Source organism: Leucoraja erinacea, chromosome 32 (genome assembly GCF_028641065.1).
Source record: "Leucoraja erinacea ecotype New England chromosome 32, Leri_hhj_1, whole genome shotgun sequence".
Taxonomy (NCBI): domain Eukaryota; kingdom Metazoa; phylum Chordata; class Chondrichthyes; order Rajiformes; family Rajidae; genus Leucoraja; species Leucoraja erinaceus.
Genome location: NC_073408.1, coordinates 20,197,201 through 20,218,913, shown reverse-complemented (window position 1 = coordinate 20,218,913; position 21,713 = coordinate 20,197,201). Strand labels below are relative to the sequence as shown.

The window sequence follows — 21,713 nt, the reverse complement described above, 5'->3', positions numbered from 1 at the left end:
TTCTGTCCCTACGCAGCGGAGAGTGTGTTCTCTGGAATTGTAACGGGGCTGGGCTGCTGTGGCTGTGGGTCTCTGGGATTGCCCTCTTGCAGTGGGCATGGGGGCCGGTAATGTTGTTTTGACGTCTCCGGTGACTGGCAAGCTCCGACGTGAAGACAGTGCAAAGCCCCCGCGCCGGTGCAATGCGCGGGGAGCTGGAGAGGGGAGGGAAGGGGTCACACACATGGCCGGGAAGCAGAGGGGTGTAGGTGGGGTGAAACTGAAGGAAGCGACAATTTGCTGCTGCCCGCTGAGTTAAAAAAGTTCCCACGCAAGGCTCACGATACACTGTGTATCGTGAGTCTACCGTGGGAACTTTTTAACTTCAGCGGGCAGGCAGCAGCAGATTGTCAATTATTAACCCTCCCGCGCAATATACCCTCACCTTCTCTTTTATGAATGGGGATTTAGTTCCCCTTTCTTCGAGGACCGACCGGAGGTTCCGCTGTCACCTCTGCGGGCCGCCCTCGGTGAACGTTTTCAAGGACCTTTCTTCAAGGACTGAAAAAATGTCGCTATTCGGAGGTTTTCGTTATTTGGATCTTCGGATAAAAGGTTGTGCACCTGTACTAGGGGACTATTTACAATCTTTACTGAAGCCAATTAACCTACACATCTGCATGTTTTTGGAGCGCCCGGAGAAAAACTCACTCAGTCACAGGGAGAACGTACAAAGTCCGTACAGACAGCACTCATAGTCTGGATCGACCCTGGGTCTCCGGCGATCCAGAATGGTTCATTATCTATTTCTCATATACGCCATGGAGCTGCGAAAGGCAGAACTATTCTCCAATAATTATAACTGTTCACAGGGACTCCGATCAATGTCGGGTACTCCTTGATATTTGGGAAATGCTCAATGATAGAACCTTTCACTGCAGATCAAGAGGCCCCTGGTTATGCCTTACAGAGCCATAAACCCAGGTTCAATCCTGACCTCTGATCCTGTCAGTGTGGAGTTTGCATGTTCTTCCTGTCAACGCATGATGTCTCACGTGTAGGTTTGTAGGTTAATTGCCCTCTGTAACATTAGCCCTAATGCGTTTTTAGTGGATGAGAAAGTGGAATAACACAGAACGAGTAGGAATGGATAATCATCAATGGCTAGCATGGACTGTGTGGGCCGATGGGCCTGTTCCTCTGCTGCATCTTTAAATTAAACTATTCTTCAAAGTAGCAAAGAAATATAACTTTTTCAACGTCACTTATTCCCAGATATTGGGGAAATATTCTTCCACCTTGTCCTGAAAATATCTCAGCCCCAGACTCAAAGGATCACATTTAATTATCTGCACATTTCTCTCCACCTTGCCTTCAATTCCCTAGCTCCCCGTGGCCTCTCTCAATAAATATGGCCAATCTGTGCCAAATTATGGGCAATTTGGGGCTATGGATTTTGCCCACTGGAAACTGGATTGTCCAAACATAGATGGAATCCTTACAATCAATAAATATTCCATCGGCACCAAATGAAACAACAGAATCTAGTCCACTTTGCCCACAGTTGTTTATCCACTTCAGTCTAATTGAGATCCAATTAATGCCATTTGACAAACATTCCACTTTCCAGCCGTGCTTGCTCTGTGCACAGTTCATATTATATCTGTTTACAGTAATGGCCACTCACAGGTACTCAGGGCTCTTTTGTGGACATTTTTCAACATGTTGAAAAATCTTCACGAGTCTTCCCGAGCTTACCGCGTTTCCCGAGTACCTGCCGTTAGCGTTACGAGCTGCTGAGACGTCACCAAGCTCCGACGTACCCGCTATGTTCATTCTACGTGCTTAACACGAGTTTGATTTTTTTTTTAACTCGGGAGAGCTCTTGAATGAACTCGTACAGTGGGACAGGGTTTATAGTCTCCACCCCTCTGAGGGGCTGAGGAGTCCTTGGATAAACACTGCTGAGCCAGACTGAGAGAATTGCTTCATTCTTCACCATTCCCAGTGTTTCCCTTGAACCCCTATGACTATGATGCAGCAAATATTGCTTCTTACACATGATAATTAAGGTCCATCAGTTTCCCTTTTATAAAAATTAACGATGGCACAGATTTTAAAAGTCAACCAGCCATTAAACCCATCAGCCACCACAGTTTGAAACCCAATGGGACCACCGATAAGACCGTGTCAGTTCTGCAACAATGCTGAATCTAACCAGAAAAAAGACACAAAGTGCTGGAGTAACTTTGCAGGTCAGGCAGCATCTCGGCAGAACATGGATAGATGACAATTCGGGGACTGAAATGGGGTCCCGACGCGAAACGTCACCTACCCATGTTCTCCAGAGGTGCTGCCTGGCCTGCTGAGTTACTCCAGCGCTTTGCATCTTTTTTTGTAAACCAGCACCCACAGTTGCGCCTCTATGTGTGCTGATCACAGAGAAAGTGCATCTCCAAATCTCCACTCCAACACCAGCATTTCTTACTTTATCTGAACACTGTGGATGGCTCGATTGCAATCATGTATTGCCTTTCCGCTGACTGGATAGCACGCAGTAAAAGCTTTTCACTGTACTTTGGTACACGTGACAATAAACTGAATTAAACGAAACAAACTCTGACCATGTTGATATAAACACCACTGCGATCAGGGGTGAGGAGTAGAATATAAAAAATATTACTTGGACAGCACTGATTTTCACCAACAGTTGGTTCTTTTCTAGAGTGTACGCTATCGAGCTCAGCCATAGTAACCCCTATCCCTGTCCTGTGGTGTTTCAGTATCTGATGACCACTGTGCAAACTCACAGATGAAGAATGCTCACTTAGAAAACGACAGATAGAGTGCCTTTCCCATCTTCAGCACATCACAGAATAACTTACAGCCAATGATGTACTTTTAAGATTAGTTGCTGCTGCAATGCAGAGAATATTTGTGCTCTGCAACATCCTATGAACTTCAGTGACTAAACATTAGACTTTCGTAAGGTCATGGAGAGGTACAGCACGGATACAGGCCCTTCGGCCCACCAGGTCCGTGCTAACCATCGTCCAACCTTTTACCCTCATCCTACATTAATCCAATGTTTTATTTTCCCCACAGTCTCACTTATTATTGCCCCTTCCCAAAACAAATATTCTACCAATCACCTATAAACCAGAGGCAATTAACAGAGTCTAATTAACCTTAGGATTGGCACAGTGGTGTAGCGGTAGAGTTGCAACCTTACAGCGCCAGAAACCCGGGATTGATCCTGCGAGGCTGCTGTCTGTACAGAATGCTACCTATGACCACATGGAGTTTTCGTTGGGTTCTCCAGTTTACTCTAACACTCCAAAGACATTCAGGTCTGTAGGTTAATTAGCTTCTGTACATTGCCCACATTGTGTAAGATAGAAATCGTGTTCAGGTGATCGTTGGTCAACACTGACTCGATGGGCCGAGCATCCTGTTTCCACGGCTGTATCTCTAAATTAAACCACCAACCCTAACGTTTATGGAATGTTGGGGGAAACTGGAGCACCCGGAGGAAACCCACGGTCACAGATAGAAGGTGAAAACTCCATGTGGACAACACGCAAGCTTAGGATTGAATTTGGATCTCTGGTGCTGAGTGATAGCAGCACTGTGCCGCCCATAGTGATAGCTGTAATGATATTCATTGTGATATGAGTCCTGCCAGAACTTTGGAGAAAATCTATTTGCCTCTCTGACAAATATCGGAAAAGAATTATGTACATAATTAGGAACTGAAAAGGGCAGGAGGCCATCATTTTTACAGGTAAATGGACATAAAACATGTTATCTCATTAGAGCAGCTATCCCCAGTATTGTAGTGGTGTCTCTATGCACATGAAACAAGGAACTGCACATGCTGGTTTATTAAAAAAAGAGAGACAAAGAGCTGGAGTAACTCAACGGGTCAGGCAGCATCGCTGGAGAACATGGATAGGTGACGTTTTGGGTTGTGGCCCTTCTTCGGACTTTTCATTAGACCTTCAGACTCTTCTTCTTCTTCAGAAGATCCTTCTTCTCCTTCTTCTTCTTCAGACATCTTCAGACTTCAAACCCATCAGTCTGAAGAAGGGACCCAACCCAAAACGTCACCTGTCGATGTCCTCCAGAGAAGGTGCCTGACCCGCTGAGCTACTCCAGCACTTTGTATTACTTTATACTGTATACACATGGTACCCACACCCACATGAACATGCCACTCTGGAGTCACATAACTCAAGGATAAAACACATTTATAGAGCCTGGCCTCAATAATGTCACACCTTTGAGGAAGAGGCAAAGAAAGGGATTACTAACCTGCAGTTACAAAGGCTAGCCCCTGTTATATCCCAAATCTAAATCGACATTCATCTAAGGAGATTGTTGCAGTCACACTCTGAAGCTTTTAACTTGGGGAAGGTGCCTGAACTCTGTAGGTATTTTACTTGTAAGGGGAGATGAGCTGAACATTGTTGATGATTGATGATTTCAAGTGGCATGATGTGCTGTACTCCCCTGGTCCGGGCCACAGCCATGGTACAGACAGGACCATGTTCACGCTGCTCCTCGAATGAATCATCCGCCACGGATTGAGTTGCATTCTTGCGATCATGGAGGTGGATGATGAGAAACAGATTCTTGTTTTGCAAAGCGCGGCGGGATCTCGGATCTCTCTCTGGGTTGAAACAAAGGTCAGAAACTGTAACTCAAACTTGTGGTAACGCATGGACAAATGGTGTCATTATTCTCACCTCGTACAAGTCAGGGATTCAAAATGGACATCTCCATCATCATCTGCCTCCTCACCATGGTCGCAAGTCGGCAGCTCATCTGTCACCTGGTGCAGTTCACAAAGTGCTGGAGCAACTCGGCAGGTCAGGCAGCGTCCATAGAGAGAATAGATAGTCGATGTTCTGGGTCAGGACCCTTCCTCAGACTGACTGTAGTAGGGGGTAGACAGCTGGAATAGCCAAGTGGGATAGGACAAAGTGCGGCAAGTGATAGTTTAGTTTTCGTGTTTAGTTTAGTTTAGAGATACAGCGTGGAAACAGGACCTTCGGCCGACCGAATACGCGCTGACCATCGATCCCCACACACTAACACTATCCCACACTTGGAACAATTTACAACTATACCAAGCCAATTACCCTACAAACCTCTACGTCTTTGGAGTGTGGGAGGAAATCCACGTTGGTCATGGGGCGAACATACAAACTCCGCACTGCCAGCTCCCGTAGTCAGGATTGAACCCGGGTCTCTGGTGCAGTAAGGCAGCAACTCTACCGTTGTGCCACCATGCCACCCACCGCATGTGAATGCTGGTGAAGGGGGTTTTGATTAACAGCTTGTGTTAGCATGCTACCTTACAGATGAACTTCTGAGTTCCTGTGCAATATGACAGACTGTCATGAAGCTGGAAAGGGTGCAGAGGAGATTCACAAGGATGGTGCCAGGACTCCAGAGCCTGAACGATAGGGAGAGGTTGTGCAGCCTGGGACTTTATTCCTTGGAGCGCAGAAGGCTTTGAAGTGATCTAATAGAGAGGCGTAAAATTATGAAGGGAATAGATATGATGATTTATTTCCCAGAGTAGTGGAATCAAGAACCTGAGGAAATCACGCAAAGTGCTGGAGTAACTCAGTGGGTCAGGCAACATCTCTGGAATACATGGATCAATAGACAATAGGTGCAGGAGTAGGCCATTCGGCCCTTCGAGCCAGTACCGCCATTCAATGTGATCATGGATCGGTGAGGTTTCAGGTCAGGACGCTTCTGCAGAAGGACCTTTCTGCTGCTCACCTGCTGTTTTGAAGAACCAGCAGACATATGCTTATGGTAGAGAGGGGAAGGATTTAATAGGAAACTGAGGGGCAACCTGTTCACTCAGAAGGTGTTGGGTGTTGGGTGTATGGAAAGAGGAAGCAGATGAGACAGTATTATAACAGCATGTGAAGGGCACTAGGACGGGTATATGGGGCTGAAGGGCCAGATTCTATGCTGAATATCTCTAAGGCTCAACACTCATATATCCAGCATCATACACGTAAAAATAACACTCTCCCTTCGCCACCATCGAAATAGGTGCTGGTCCCCTGTGCTGTACCGATCCCACCTTTCACACATTGACTCAAGTTCAAGTTCAAGTGAGTTTATTGTCATGTGTCCCTGTATAGGACAATGAAATTCTTGCTTTGCTTCAGCACACAGAACATGGTAGGCATTTACTACAAAACAGATAAGTGTGTCCATATACCATAATATAAATATATACACACATGAATAAATAAACTGATAAAGTGCAAATAACAGAAAATGGGTTATTAATAATCAGAGTTTTGTCCGAGCCAGGTTTAATAGCCCGATGGCTGTGGGGAAGTAGATATTCCTGAACCTAGCTGTTGCAGTCTTCAGGCTCCTGTACCTTCTACCTGAAGGAAGCAGGGAGATGAGTGTGTGGACTCATCTCTAGGTCTACATGTTTACTTTGCATTCATTTACTAAATATAAAAATATCAAAGGTAGGTTAAGAGGAAGGACAGACACAAAATGCTGGAGTAACTCAGGGGGTCAGGCAGCATGTCTGGAGAAAAGGAACAGGTGACGTTTCGGTTCGGGACCCTTCTACATATTGACGTTTCTGCTGCTCCCTGGTACTTTGAAGAACCAGAGGGCATAGGTTTACGGTAGTGAGGGGAAAGATTTAATAGGAAGCTGAGGGGCAATTTTTTTCACTCAGAGAGTGGTGGGTGTATGGAAAGAGCAGAACCCTTCTTCAGACTTAAGGGGAAAGATGGTTTATTGGGCCAGCCTTTGTAGAAGGGGAGCGTTTTTGAAGAAAATTCCCAGGTGCTCATAACCCCCACATGTCCCTCGTGCCTGCCATTGGGAATTTCCAACTTCCATGCCACAAATTCCTGGCAGCTGTGCTAAGCTATTTTTTTTTTTCTAAATGTAATTAGTTTTCTGCACGATGGTAAGCTTTGAGAATCCTGTCACAGAGCAGCTGCAAGAGAACATAGAGAAGACCAAGCAAAGAGCCATTAATGTAACTGACTCCAATCAGATATAAACCACACTGGACTGCAGAGTGCACTTGCCGATGTTTTGAGCCGCGTATATTCCGTGCCAAAGAGTGATCATTAGTTCTCAACAGTATGTTGTGCTGACTTGGGCCCAGACAAATAGCGAGTAGCGTTAAGTCTTCTCCACGGTGAAATGAAACACAGTTGACTCTACCCTGAGACTCCAGCTTTATTGAAGAAGTTTAGAGAGCATTCCCAGTCTAGTCAATGACTCTCTATTGCGAAGGTTCCTCGTCAGATCATGGCTGAGACGGAGTTTAAATGGAAGGGAGAAACATCCAGCTGCAATCTTTCACTAGCACGGTGCGGCTGTTTCACGAGGTTAGAATGCAAAACCAAAGCATGCTAATCAGATTCCTTGTGCCTTTAAGTGTCTGTTGTCTGTCAGTGTGGCCTCCTTCAGGGTTCGTCCTCCCTCCTTTTCTCCCCCCTGTCTTGCTTGCCTCCCTAAACTCGCCCATAACAATTTAAAAAGTGAAAGGTGTGCTGTTTATTTCAGCAGCAGACCCTTGTGGAAAATCGTCACCTTGCTTCTTCTGGTGTGGCGGCTCTAAGCTCACTGGAGAACAACCAGGTTCCTGACAAAACCCATAACTAACTGTCTCACAACTGGTTTAGAAACATAGAAACACATTAGGTGCAGGAGTAGGCCATTCGACCGCCATTCAAATGATCCTGATCATCCAACAGTGAACTGTTCTCCCATACCCTCTGATCCCTTGGCCACAAGGGCCAGCATCTAACTCCCTCTTAAATATAGCCAATGAACTGGCCTCAACTACCCTCTGTGGCAGAGAGTTCCAGAGATTCACCACTCTCTGTGTGAAAAAGGTTCTCCTCATCTCGGTTTTAAAGGATTTCCCCCTTATCCATAAGCTGTGACCCCTTGTCCCTGGACTTCCCCAACATCGGGAACAATCTTCCTGCAAGTTTAGTTTATTGTCAGGTGTACCGAGGTACAGTGAAAAGCTTTTGTTGTGTGCTAACCAGTCAGCGGAAAGACAATACATGATTACAATCGAGTGTAGTCAAGAGTGAATAGTGTTTTATTGTTGTATGTCCCAGATAGAACAATGACATTCTTACAGATACTGCAATCTTGAATCATGTACTTGTACAGATACTTGATATAAGCAATAACATGAATAACATTTCATGCCAGTAAAGTTTGATCAAAGATAGTAGACCCCCGAACTATCTTTAATTGGACTTTCCTCGCCTTTAGCTTACATGAAACGTTATTCCATTGATCATTTATCTGTACACTGTGGATAGCTCAATTGTAATCATGTATTGTCTTTCCACTGGTACACAAAAATGCTGGAGAAACTCAGCGGGAAACGCAGCGGCATCTATGGAGCGAAGGAGATAGGCAACGTTTTGGGCCGAAACCCTTCTTCAGACCTTTCATTGTCTTTCCACTGACTGGTTAGCAACAAAAGCTTTTCATTGTACCTCGTTACACGTGACAATGAACTAAACTAAACTAAACTAAACTAAACTAAACTAACTGGGCAGAACGTGTATTATGGAGTGCATTATAAAACCTTAGGGCCGGTGCTTTTTATTTATGGACGATTAATAACATACATGTCATGTGCCCGAAAAACAAAATGGCAGCATTTAACTTTTTAGTTAAATGTGCCTCCAATGGTCTTTTTAGAGTTTCCGATATGCTGCACATTTGCAGTGCAGTAGATTGGAAGAAGTATGAGTGAATCACTGCCTCACCTGGAAGGACCGTTTGGATCCCTAGATGGTGATAAGGGAGGAGATAGGCGGCAGGCACTGCATCTCCTGCAGTTACATATGACGGTGCCAGAGAAGGGGAGCCCTTGGCGAAGTGGGCAAGTTGACCAGGGAGTTATGGAGTGGACAACGGGTGGCATTAAATGCACATGAGACTGATATGAATAAATAACTGTTAAAAATGTTGAAATAGAGGGAGGAAACTAGTTCTGCCATTCGCAGGAACGGTTGTACAAACTTTGGACTTTTCAATTGAATAGTTTCACGGGAACTGATTCATATATGGGGGTGTCCATTCATTGAGCCTTTGTAACCCAGAGATAGTCCGTGGATACATTTAATGTAGTTATGGACGTAAAGGGAAAAGGAATGGAAAGGTATTATTGTGGGGTTAGATTAAGTAAGTGGAAAGAATGCATGCAGAGCGTAAACACAGACACAGATTTGTTAGAGCAATTGACGTATTCTACTCTGTGTAATTCTCCAGATAATCTGTACATGGTGTCAGTGGATCCTTCACACATGCCTGAGAGGGAAAAAGTAGGCTGGGCCTCAGTGTAATTTCTCATGTAGAAATTGATTCTTTAAGTGCTTGTTCAATACCCTGCTGAAGTATTATTTGGTCTAGCCCTTGAGTCAGACCTTGAACATTGTGATCCCGGAGGTTATACAGCTCCTGCAGATTGAAAGTTGGGCACATTAAAGTTCTTGAATAAGAAGAGCAGGGTCTGAAAACGTAAGAATGTAACCTGAGTCCAATAAGAGGTGGCCTGCCAAAAAAAAGTCTTTAACATGAGGGAAGGTAATAGTCAGGGACACCTTGGGCTCACTGTACATTAGGATGTCTGAAAAAGATTCTCCTTCCACCAAAATGCATTTCCAGCAGCCCAAGCGAGAGGTGTGGGAAGGAACTGCAGATGCTGGTTTATACTGAAGATAGACACAAAATGCTGGAGTAACTCAGCGGGCCAGGCAGCATCTATGGAGAGAAGGAATGGGTGATGTTTCGGGTCGAGACCCTTCTTCAGACAAAATGTCACCCATTCCTTCTCTACAGAGATACTGCCTTTCCCGAGTTACTCCAGCATTTTGTGTCTATCTTCAGCCCAAGACAGAGATTGCACAGAGGGTTTGGTGAAGAGCATTTTATGCCATTTTGCTTCTGAGTGTTTGGCTTGGCTGAGAGCACTCTGATGAAGAGGGCATTCATGACGCATTCAGATTTTTTAATCTCCGTTTATTCAAGCTTAAGCCACCTACTTGAGCCAGTGCCCAGTTTTCTCCCACACAGTTACCACGTAGGAAGCTGTAGGACGTAGATCCGGCGCCAATGAAGATGTGCTGCTACATGTTGGAATGCAACTTGGGGGGGGGATCCTACGGGTGGCGGCGTTCCCTTGTGACTGCTGCCCTCAATAGGGGAGGGCATGGGTTGGGAGCTGTGATTGGGGTGACTCCGATGTGCAACCACAGAGATTTATGAAGATGGAGCACATTGTACCCACTGTGACCATGTGGTGGAGAGAATGAACATTTCAGGGACTGAACCAGGTGGGCTGTTTAGTTCAGATGGCGTAAAGCTTGTAATTTGTATAGTTTTTTATTATCACTATACTGAGGTACAGTGAAAAGCTTTAATTTGCATATTCTCCAGACAAACAAAATGCTATACATGATTACAATCAAACTGTCCACAGTGTACAGATAAAGGATGAAGGGTGCAACATTTGGTGCAAGATAAAGTCTAATCAAATCAGAATCAGAATCAGAATCAGATTTTATTCGCCAAGTATGTTTTGCAACATACGAGGAATTTCACTGGCCAGGTCAGTCATACAATTAAAAGCAACAGACTCAAAAACACATTTTAACATGAACATCCACCACCGTGACTCCTACACATTCCTCACTGTAATACAAGGCGAAATAAAGTTAAAGTCCGTCCTTTTGTTCTTCTTCCATCGGGGGTCTCGAGCCCACCGTTGACGGGACGGTCTTGACTCCAGTAGCCGGCGGAGTTTGGGCCCTCCGCGTCGAGGTGTTCAGCTCCTGCATCGGAGGGTTGTCAGCTCCCCCGCGCTGGGCGATCAAACCTTGCGTCGGGACTGGTCGAACCTTCTGCGGCGTTGGAGCTCCCGACTAGCCTCTCCCAAGACTGCGAGCCCTTGATGGTAAGCCGCAGGTCGCGGTGGGAACGATCCCAGGCAAGGGATCCGCTCCGATGTTAAGTCCGCGCCCCGCGGTGGGGCTCACGACGGTCCGAGGAGGCCTCCAGCACCAGCGATGGTAGGCCGCAGAGCCCGGAGAATGTGATCCAAAACTTGATCACATTGCCGGGAAGGTAGGAACTTGAAAAAACGTTTCCCCCAATCCCCTCTCCCTCCCCCCACATAAAACAAACCGAAGTACATTAAAACAAACTTTTAACAAACGCTAAAAATAACAAAAAGATGGAAAAACGAACAGACTGCCGGCAGGACTGCCATCTCCCCGGCACCCCTGGTGGTCCAGTGATTATAGATAGTTCAAAGGTCTCCAATGAGGTCGATGGAAAGTCAGGGCCGCTCTCTAGTTAGTGATAGGATGGTTCAGTTGCCTGATAACAGCTGGGAAGAAACTGTCCCTGAATCTGGAGCTGTGCGTTTTCACACTTCTATACCTCTTGCCTGATGCGTAGGTAACGGTGGTAAGGCAGGTCGTTGATTATGTCACCCATCCTTTATCTCCAGAGATGCTGCCCGACCCACTGAGTTACTCCAGCATTTTGAGTCTATCCTTGGTATAAACCAGCATCTGCAGCTCCCTGTTTCCACTGTAGATCGTTTAGCTTGTCACGGATAGACGATGAGAATAATTGTAAACCACCTCAGGACCCTGTTTACCTCTTACCCCTGACCATCCATCACACGGACAACACAACTCCCAGCTTGCCCCTTGCAGCGATGTCCTATTGCTGGGTGGTCTGCACCTGCAGTGTCCCCGAGCTGGGTGCAGTAATGAGGAGTCGTATATCTTGGTCAGCCACTGGGGATGTGGGGACACCTCAGGTGTTGGGGTCAGGTGTGGGTGAGCATTCCTGGTCAGATGAAAAAGGTGCAAGTGTTTGATGATCTAGGGCCGCAGCTGTCAATAGCAACCCGATCGACATCAGAGTTAAGTGGCAGGAGAACAAGATCGAAGCATTCACAAGAAGAAGTGTGACTCTAGTGCACCTATAAGGGCCTCCTCTCTACATGCCTCAAACACTGAAGGTAAAAGTTTGTGTTAATATAGTGGGGTGGGGACGGTGGCGCAGAGGTAGAGTTGCTGCCTTACAACGCCGGAGACCCGGGTTCGATCCTGACCACAGGTACTGTCTGCAAGGAGTTTGCACGTTCTCCCCGTGACCAGCATGGGCTTTCTCTGGGTTTCCTCCCACACACCGAGGACGTGCAGGTTTATAGGTTAATTGGCTTCGGTTAAAATTGTAAAATGTCCCCAGTATGTGTAGGATAGTATTAGTGTGTGGGGGACTCAGTGGGCTGAAGGGCCAGTTTCCTTTAAAACAAAAACTAAAGAGAGACAGTTAGATTTAGCTCTTAGGTCTAACAGGATCAAGGGATATGGGAAAATAGCAGGAACGGGGTACTGATTTTGGATGATCAGCCATGTTCATATTGAATGGCGGTGCTGACTCGAAGGGCCGAATGGCCTACTCCTGCGCCTATGATTTATGTTTCTATGTTTCTAAATAGTGTACACCCATATCCTCACAGATGCGGATATACTCTTCCTTACGTTGATCGATGTTGATTGTTTTATAGTTGAACTCAGCAGCTGATTTACACAAGACAGGGTTCAATGAAGATCAGTCATTATTTGCTTTCAAGAGAGAGCTAGAGAGGGCTCTTAAAACTAGCGGAGTCAGGGGATATGGGGAGAAGGCAGGAACGGGGTACTGATTGGGGATGATCAGCCATGATCACATTGAATGGCGGTGCTGGCTCAAAGGGCCAAATGCCCTCCTCCTGCACCTATTGTCTATTGTATATTTCACGGTTTCAAGGTCAGCTTATTGTCACATGTACCAATTAAGGTACAGTGAAATTCAGTCAGAAGGGTCTCGACCCGAAACTTCGCCTATTCCTTCGCTCCATCGATGCTGCCTCACCGCTGAGTTTCTCCAGCATTTTTGTCCACCTGTGAAATACGATTTAACCAGTGTCTGGAGAAATTGATTCAACAATAGAAACAAATCAGAACTTTCTTACTCTCAAATGGCGGCACAGTGGTAGAGTTGCTGCCTCACAGCCCCAGAGACCCGGGTTCGATCCTGACCTCAGGTGCTATTTGTGTGGAGTTTGCACGTTCTTTCAGTCCGAAGAAGGGTCCCGACCCCAAACGCCACCCATTCTTTTTCTCCAGAGATGCTGCCTGATCCGTTGAGTTACTTTGTGTCTATCTAAGAGTTAATGCAAACTGTTTCACTTTCAGACACTGCCCGCTGGCTTAGTGTAAAATGTCAATTAGTTATGCTGCCAAAGTCTCCAATTTCATACCAGCTCTTACATTTCTCTCAAAAAATGCAAAGCCTTCACATACAGGCTGTGTTCCCATTCCACCCACACAATGTGCTCCTGTCTGAGCCAACATAAGCCAAGTTCTGAGGGAAGGGAATTTCTGAAGGCACCTGGGGCATGCTGAGCTTATTCTCCACCAGCTGTTGGTTAGTTCAATGGCATCTTCTCTACCTGGAGATATCGCAGGTGTCCGGCATGAAAATCAAACCAGACGTCACCATTCCTGACATGTTAGCCACTTGCTTACTTTTAATAAGAACTCTTCTCCTTCTTTCAAAAGTGTCACCGCAGCAAAGATAGTTTGTTATGAAGACACGGAGGGCTGCCCCATGTCACCATCCAATGACAGGCTTAGCAAATGAACAGCAAATGAACAGATTAGGAAAAAGGAACTGCAGATGCTGGAATCTTCTGCAAAAAAATAGAAAGTGCCGGAGTAACTCAGCGGGTCAGGCCGCATCTTCGGAGAGCATGGAGAGGCCGTGTTTCAGGTTGGAGGCAACCCAAAAATGCAAAGGACTATTCAGTTAGGGAGTGATAAAAAATCAGATGACACATGTTCTCACTCTCTCAGTAGTGATTAATTAATTGCTTTGTTTATATAGCCCAGGAACAATTGTTGGAATGAATGTAGAAAGAAGGAACTGCAGATGTGGTTTACCAAAAAAAAAAGTGCACAAAGTGCTGGAGTAATCAGCGGGTAAGGCAACATCCCTGGACAACATGTGTAGATGACGTCTGAAGAAGGGTCTCGACCCGAAACATCGCTCATCATGTTCTCCAGAGATGCTGCCTGACCCGCTGAGTTACACCAGCATCTAGTGCCCTTAATTATCGCACTGAACTGCTGTTCCATTTAAGGCTAACTGTGGCAATCACAGAGGTTGTGTTCAGAGATGCTCATGCTGCCCAGTAATGACTGTGGGGCACCCAGTGCGTTGGTGGCTTCAGTCACTGTGGCTGGAGATGGAGAGGAGGGCGAGACTTTAGAGATCAGAATACAGACATAAAAAGCTGGAGTAACTCAGCAGGACAGGCAGCAACTCTGGAGAGAAGGAATGAGTGATATTTCGGGTCGAGAGCCTTCTTCAGACTGGTTAGGGATAAGGGAAACTAAAGATATAGACGATGATGTAGAGAGATAAAGAACAATGAATGAAAGATGGACCGAAGACACAACAGCGTCGCTGGTAGAGCGGCTGCCTCACACCATCAAAGACCCAGGTTCAATTATGAACTCGATTGCTGTCTGTGTGGAGCTTCCACGTTCTTCCTGGTGCTCCGGTTTCCTCCCACATCCCAGAGACGTGCGGATTTATGGATGAATTGCCCCTCATGTGGAAAGTGCAATCATAGATATTGTGTGAATGGGATATCGATAGTTGGCATGGACACAGTGGGCCGAAGGGGCCTGTTGGCGGGGAATGTCTTTCAATCAATCGAATCAGATTTAAAAGACAGTTTACCATTTTGAATGTGTTTAGGTGGGGCCCGGACTACCTTGTTAAATGTGAAGCGACCAGGCTTGGAAAAGGTGCAGGCCTGGAGGGAGCTGTGAGAGGACTTCATTGATTGATCCGTTCAAAGTCACAATGGGACTGAACAGCTTCCTTGCATATTGTGACAGTTGCTGCCTTACAGCGCCAGAGACTCGGGGTTCGATCATGGCCACGGGTGCTGTCTATAAGGAGCTTGCACGTTCTCCCTTTGAGTGCATGGGTTTTCTCTGGGTGCTCCACATCCCAAAGACATACAGTTTTGTAGGTTAATTGGCTTTAGACAATAGTCAATAGACAATAGGTGCCGGAGTAGGCCATTCGGCCCTTCGAGCCAGCACCGCCATTCAATGTGATCATGGCTGATCATCCCCAATCAGTACCCCGTTCCTGCCTTCTCCCCATATCCCCTGACTCCGCTATCTTTAAGAGCCCTATCTAGTTCTCTCTTGAAAGTATCCAGAGAACCGGCCTCCACCGCCCTCTGAGGCAGAGAATTGCACAGACTCCACACCGTTGGTGTAATTGTAAATTGTCCGTAGAGTGTAGGATAGTGTTCGTGTACGGGGTGACCGCTGGTCGGCGTGGACTTGGTCTGTTTCCGCGCTGTATCTCCAAAGTCTACTCTCCACAGTCTAACCTGCAGCTTGAACCAGGTGTGTTGAATTATGTACAGTGCGACCAACACTCTGCGTACATGATATTGCTGTGCAGTCAGCGGGAACACGGGCAGGCAGTGGTGATGCCGTCGGTTCCCCACGGTGCAGGCCGTGATTACCCACACGCTATGGGGCGCCTGGCTTGCTTTACAGAGAGCGCAACCCTTCAGAGGCCTGGTAACACCCGACAGCTTGGATTTATCAGTTGAAAGTGCATCGTGGACAGGAGGAAACCGAACGGTGCCGACATCTGGGATATGCATCGTTAAAGACTCAGAGCATTTTGGAAAATTAATACGTTGTTGGAGGTGTTCAGTTCTGCACAGCCGGTGCCCAGGGAGCTGGGCTGCTCCGCATTCAGTGTCGGGTGTCTGATTGGAAAGCAAGCTGCCACATTAAATTTGAAAAGTAAACTCTGAGAAGCCACAAGAGGCTGGCGTCATGCTGACAGTCAGATAGAAGGCAGCAGTGCCTTGCCCCAGCACTCTCCCACGTACTCAACTCTCACAAACAAGCTGGAGAAACTCAGCGGGTGCAGCAGCATCTATGGAGCGAAGGAAATAGGCAACGTTTCGGGCCGAAACCCTTCAAGGGTTTCGGCCCGAAACGTTGCCTATTTCCTTCGCTCCATAGATGCTGCTGCACCCGCTGAGTTTCTCCAGCTTGTTTGTGTAACCTTCGATTCTCCAGCATCTGCAGTTCCCTCTTAAATACTCAACTATCACCATGTACAGAGCCAAGGTGGGAGGGGAGGAGGGACCATTGGGGCAAAGAAGGAGTACTTGTAACTGCAGATACTGGTTTAAACCGAAGATAGATGCTGCTGCACCCGCTAGTCTACATTTTCCTTCATCTCCACCTCCTCTCATGTCCCTTTTCACACCTTACACTTCCTTATCTCTGTATTTCCCTCTCATAGAAACATAGAGAATAGGTCCAGGAGTAGGCCATGAGCCTGCACCGCCATTCAATATAATCATGGCTGATCATCCAACTCAGTATCCCGTACCTGCCTTCTCTCCATACCCCCTGATCCCTTTAACCACAAGGGCCACATCTAACTCCCTCTTAAATATAGCCAATGAACTGGCCTCAACTATCTTCTGTGGCAGAGAATTCCAGAGATTCACCACTCTGTGTGTGAAAAATCCCCTGACTCCCGGTCTGAAGAAGAGTCTCGACCCGAATCGTCACCCATTCTTTCTATCCAGAGGTGCTGCCAGTCCCACTGAGTAACTCCAGCATTTTGTCTCTTATCTTCAGTACTTGTAAATTTGTCAGTGCCCTTTATGCCAAAACAAGCATCTCACTGACAATAAAAGTATCCAATCCAATCTAATCTAATCTAATCTAATCTAATCTACTCTACTGTACTTTCTCCAGAAGCCAAGGACTCTTCATCAACAGAAAGCTCAATTGCAACCCACGTTCTGTAACAACCTACTCACTGAGAGAACACACATGGCTCCCCTCTACAGATTAACCCATCTAAAGCACCCTCTCCAACACACTCACATGTCAATAATCATTCTCAAGGAGATAGCTGGGACCCCAAGTGAAAACAAATGGCCAGGAGTCCTGACGATGTAACATGTTTGATGATTTATTCCAAGGGAGCAATTGGCCCTTCACAACCTTGCATACTATCTAAGATAGACACATAATGCCGGAGTAATCCAGCGGGCCAGCCAGCATCCCTGGAGAAAAGGGATAGGTGACTTTTCGGGTTGAGACCCTTCTTCAGACTGAGTGGCTGAATGTCTATCGTGCTCTGAATGTCCAGAGATCAGCCCCGATATAAATCCAAGTTATTTTTCCCTCTGCACCTAGCCAAGGCCAAGCTTAAAGAAAACCTTGCCTCTCCTTTCAACACAACAGCATCAGGTCAATCAACGAGCTGTGGAAATTGAATTGCCTATTGATTATAGTCTTTTAGGTCTGGAGAAATACCTGGTGGAATGGTAGAGTTGCTGCCTTACAGCGCCAGAGACCCGGGTTCGATCCTGACTACGGGTGCTGTCTGTACGGAGTTTGTACGTTCTCTCCATGACCCCGGGTTTTCTCCAGCAGCTCCGGTTTCCTCCCACGCTCCAAAGACATACAGTTTTGTTGGTTCACAAAAATGCTGGAGAAACTCAGCGGGTGCAGCAGCATCTATGGAGCGAAGGAGATAGGCAACGTTTCGTCCCGAAACGTTGCCTATCTCCTTCGCTCCATAGATGCTGCCGCACCCGCGGAGTTTCACCAGCATATTTGTGTACCTTGTCACATCTGCAGTTCCTTCTTAAACAGGTTTGTAGGTTGATTGGCTTTGGTAAAAATTGTAAATTATCCCATAGTGTGTAGGATAATGTTAGTGTATGGGGTGATCGCTGGTTGGTATGGACTCAGTGGACCGAAGGGCCTGTTCCCATACAGTTTCTCTAAAGTCTAAAGGGCAAGAAATAAATATTTTGACAGAAAGAATGCTGTTGCTGATTAGACAGCCTGAAGGGCCTGTCTCAATGAGTAGGTACATTGTTTATTGAACTGAGACCTGTTTCTAACTGCCAGAATATGGTATATTTCATTATTGTCAAAGATATGGACACTAACCAGAAAAAACAATCATGAGGTTTATTTTTTTAGCAGAACCCTTATACAGTATTTTCTTATTGGGGAAAAAAAAATATGCCTGAAACTGAAGATAATATGGGAAAATAAAACAGTAAGAAATAAAGAAATTGATATTCAGTTGTGGGAGAGAGTCGAGAAAGATGATATGAAGATTGTTTGAAGATTTTAAAAGCTTTAGTTCAGAATAGTTTAGAGATACAACGTGGAAACAGGCCATTTGGCCCACCGAGTCTGCACTGACCTGCGATCCCTACACACGAACATTATCCTGCACACACTGGGGACAATTTACAATTTTTCCAAGCCGATTAGCCTACAAACCTGTAGGTGCAGTGAGAAGGAGAGATAGAGTAGGGCTAAGAGCAATAATAGAAGTAAGAAGCTATGACTCGCACCTATTGATGAAAAAAGGCAGAAGAGATAAATAAATAAACACATTTAGGAAGGGGTGCTGAGCTGAGGGGGAACGGCAGAGGTTTGAGGGGGGATTTGAGTTGTAATGAAACAATAGGAGACAGAAATGCAATATGAGGTGATGAGAAGAAGGATAATGGAGCAAAGACTTGTGTGCACGAGCCTTTTCAACATATTGCGTTTACTCAGGTGTATAATGAGAGGCCAATAAAGAGAACATTGGAAAAATTAGGTCAGAGCTTCTAAATCATCAGTTTCTGGAAGCAATGACTAAATTTCCATTCTATGCGCAGCAGAGTTGTCCCAGGGGGTCCAATTAACCAGACCTCATTTCTTGTCCTAGACTCACAGAGCTTTTGATTATATATAGTTTATAAATACATAAGAGTCAGAATGTTTAGCCCTTTGCCTGCTCTTGATCACAAGGAAACCTATAAAGTCAGGCAAACACAATATTTGTGGAATTACAACACAAATTCCATTAATGCGGCTTCCTCTATGTCGGTAAGACCAAGCGTAGGTTTGGTGACTATTTTGCAAAGCACCTGCTCTCTGTCCACAGCCACCACTTTTATCTTCTGGGTTGATTTCATCTCAACTCCCTACCGACTTGCCCTCAGTGTGTCTGCCTTCCATCGTCTCTGGAATCCACTGGAATTTAGAAGGATGAGGGGATATCTTATAGCAACATATAAAATTCTTAAGGGATTAGACAGGCTAGATGCAGGAAAAATGTTTCCCATGTTGGGGGAGTGCAGAACCAGCGGTCACAGTTTACGAAAATGCCCCTGTCCTACTTAGGAAATAAACTATCAACCCTAAGGGTTGTGGTGGAGAGCTAGACTGGTGTTGTGATCAGCCCAGTGGCTGGTATCAAGGTGCCCTAGATGCATCTTCAGCTTGGATAACGTGAAAACTTCATGGAGACCTACCTGTAGGTGGATGCAAATACTGACTTCATGCCCTGTGTCTTAGAGAGCAATGTTCTTTACCTTACTTTAGAGATACAGCGCCAGAACAGTGAGGCCCTTCGGCTCACTGAGTCTGCGCCGGCCGACCAGCGATTCCCATTCACTATAACTATCCTACACACTGGGGACAGCTTACAATTTTACCAAAGCCAACTAATCTCCAACCCCGCACATCTTTGGAGTGTGGGAAGAAACCGCACCTCCCGGAGAAAACCCACGCAGGTCACGAGGAGAACGTACAAACTCCACACGGACAGCACCCATAGTCAGGATCGAACCCGGGTCTCCGGCGCTGTGAGGCAGCAAATCTACCCCTGCGCCACTGTGCCACAGTAAATAAATAAGATATTTTCAAGCAGTCCTCAGTGGAGGTGGAATTTATGTGCCATACAATGCACAATTGACTTTTACAGAGCAATATTTAATTTTGTATTGCGTGCCATTGTATGCTGGTGCACATGTTTCGAAGCATACGATACACATGTAGGAACCTGAAGCAATTCACCAACTTTCCCAAATGCACACTCTTCCGATAAAACTCTGCTCTTGCAGAGTGCGTGGAAATATTTCACTGAGCAAAGTAATTTCTGGGGTTCTGGACTGTGTCACTGCCTTATTGTGTCTGACGTGAATTCACCAAGCCGAGACTAATAATTTTATGGGGAATAAGCAGGGCACTGCTCACTCCCGAGAATTCCAGAAACTCGTTTCCGAGCTGCTGCTGCTGCTGCAAGCATTGGTTTTTCAACGCAGCTAACAGTCATGAGAGGGGCTGAGTTTAAGGTTGGTGCGGAGAAGGCAGAAGTAATAATCTTTCACTTCATGCTGGTCTTGGCTTGTCTCAGCTTGAAAGAACTCTGGGCCCCAGGACTCCAGGCTTCAATCCCCTGAAGTACAGTATATGCAAAAAACTGTCAGTCTGCAAGAATGCCTCTTCAAAGGGAAGGCTTGGCTTCATGCTGCTGCTTCTTAACTGCCTCTCAGAAAGCAGTGATCAGCCACGAGAAAACCCATTAAAGTTAAAGCAGGTCATCGGAAGATTGACAGAATGAACATCAACCTCCGCAGGTGGCTCAAGCCGATCAGGTATGAGCTCATCAAGTGTCTGAATCACTCTGGCTGCTACCCAGAGCAAAGCACCACCGCCTCTGAGAATAAAACTGACACTTGGCAAGTTAACAGTATCAGTCCCAGGGGCTAATATTGAGACCTGGGGGGGGCAAACGGCGACACTTTGCCAATTAACAGGGTGGCACAGTGGCACAGCAGTAGAGTTGCTGCTTTACAGCACCAGAGACATGGGTCCAATCCTGACCACGGGTGCTTGTCTGTAGGGAGTTGGTAAATTCTCCCCGTGACCTGCGTGGGTTTTCACCGGGAGCTCCGGTTTCCTCCCGCACTCCAAAGATGTACAGGTTTGTAGGCTAATTGGCTTGCTACAATTGTAAATTGTCCCTAGTGTGTGTTGGATAGTTTTAGTGTGCGGGGATCGCTGGTCAGCGCGGACTCGATGGGCCAAAGGGCCTGTTTCCGCGCCGTATCTTTAAACTAAACTAAACTAAACAGATGCTGTAGAGACTGGCAGCTTTACCTGGGATGTTGGGAATGATAAACCGGATACATATATTATATCAGTGTAGGTAATGCTGCAATAGCTGACAATGCTGCATCAGAGACTTAGCAGTGAACACAGCAGAGGCTAACAGTAGCACCAGCTGACAGTACCACGACAGAATGTACCACTGACACTCCAAAGAGAAACAGTGGCACTCTAGATTCAGATTCAGATTAGGTTATTGTCATTTACACCAGGCTGCAGTGAAATTCTTTGTTTGCTTGAAGCACACAGCTCACGGTAATGATATAGTTCAACAATAAATACAACACTGAATGCAAAACATCAGAAATTTGCAGCGACTCCTTAGATGTTATATAAAGTTATATAACATGGAGGCTGGCCCTTCGCCCACTGCTGGCCCACCTATAATAATTCCATTTAACACCATTGTGCCCATTGTCCTCTAGCGGGTGAACGATGGTGAGCATGGACTCGATGGGCTGAAGGGCCTGTTTACATGCTGTATCTTTCAATCAATCAATCTAACCTAGCGAGCCCCACTTGTTTGCACCTTTGGACTTGGATCATACAAAATGGTTGGGGAAACGTGACAACATTTGTGTACTGTCTCAG

At 46.1% G+C, this 21,713-nt stretch overlaps 1 protein-coding gene and 1 long non-coding RNA gene across 3 annotated transcripts in view; one reads left to right on the top strand and one right to left on the bottom strand.

Moving 5' to 3' along the window:
• cdon (cell adhesion associated, oncogene regulated) overlaps positions 1–21,713 on the top strand; it is a 180,876-nt gene that overhangs the window by 59,173 nt on the left and 99,990 nt on the right. The window lies entirely within an intron of this gene.
• Positions 4,215–7,620, bottom strand: LOC129712434 (uncharacterized). Its single transcript, XR_008726055.1, has 2 exons — positions 4,728–7,620; positions 4,215–4,651 (listed from the first exon to the last, which is right to left on the bottom strand). It is a non-coding gene; the product is annotated as an uncharacterized LOC129712434 (long non-coding RNA).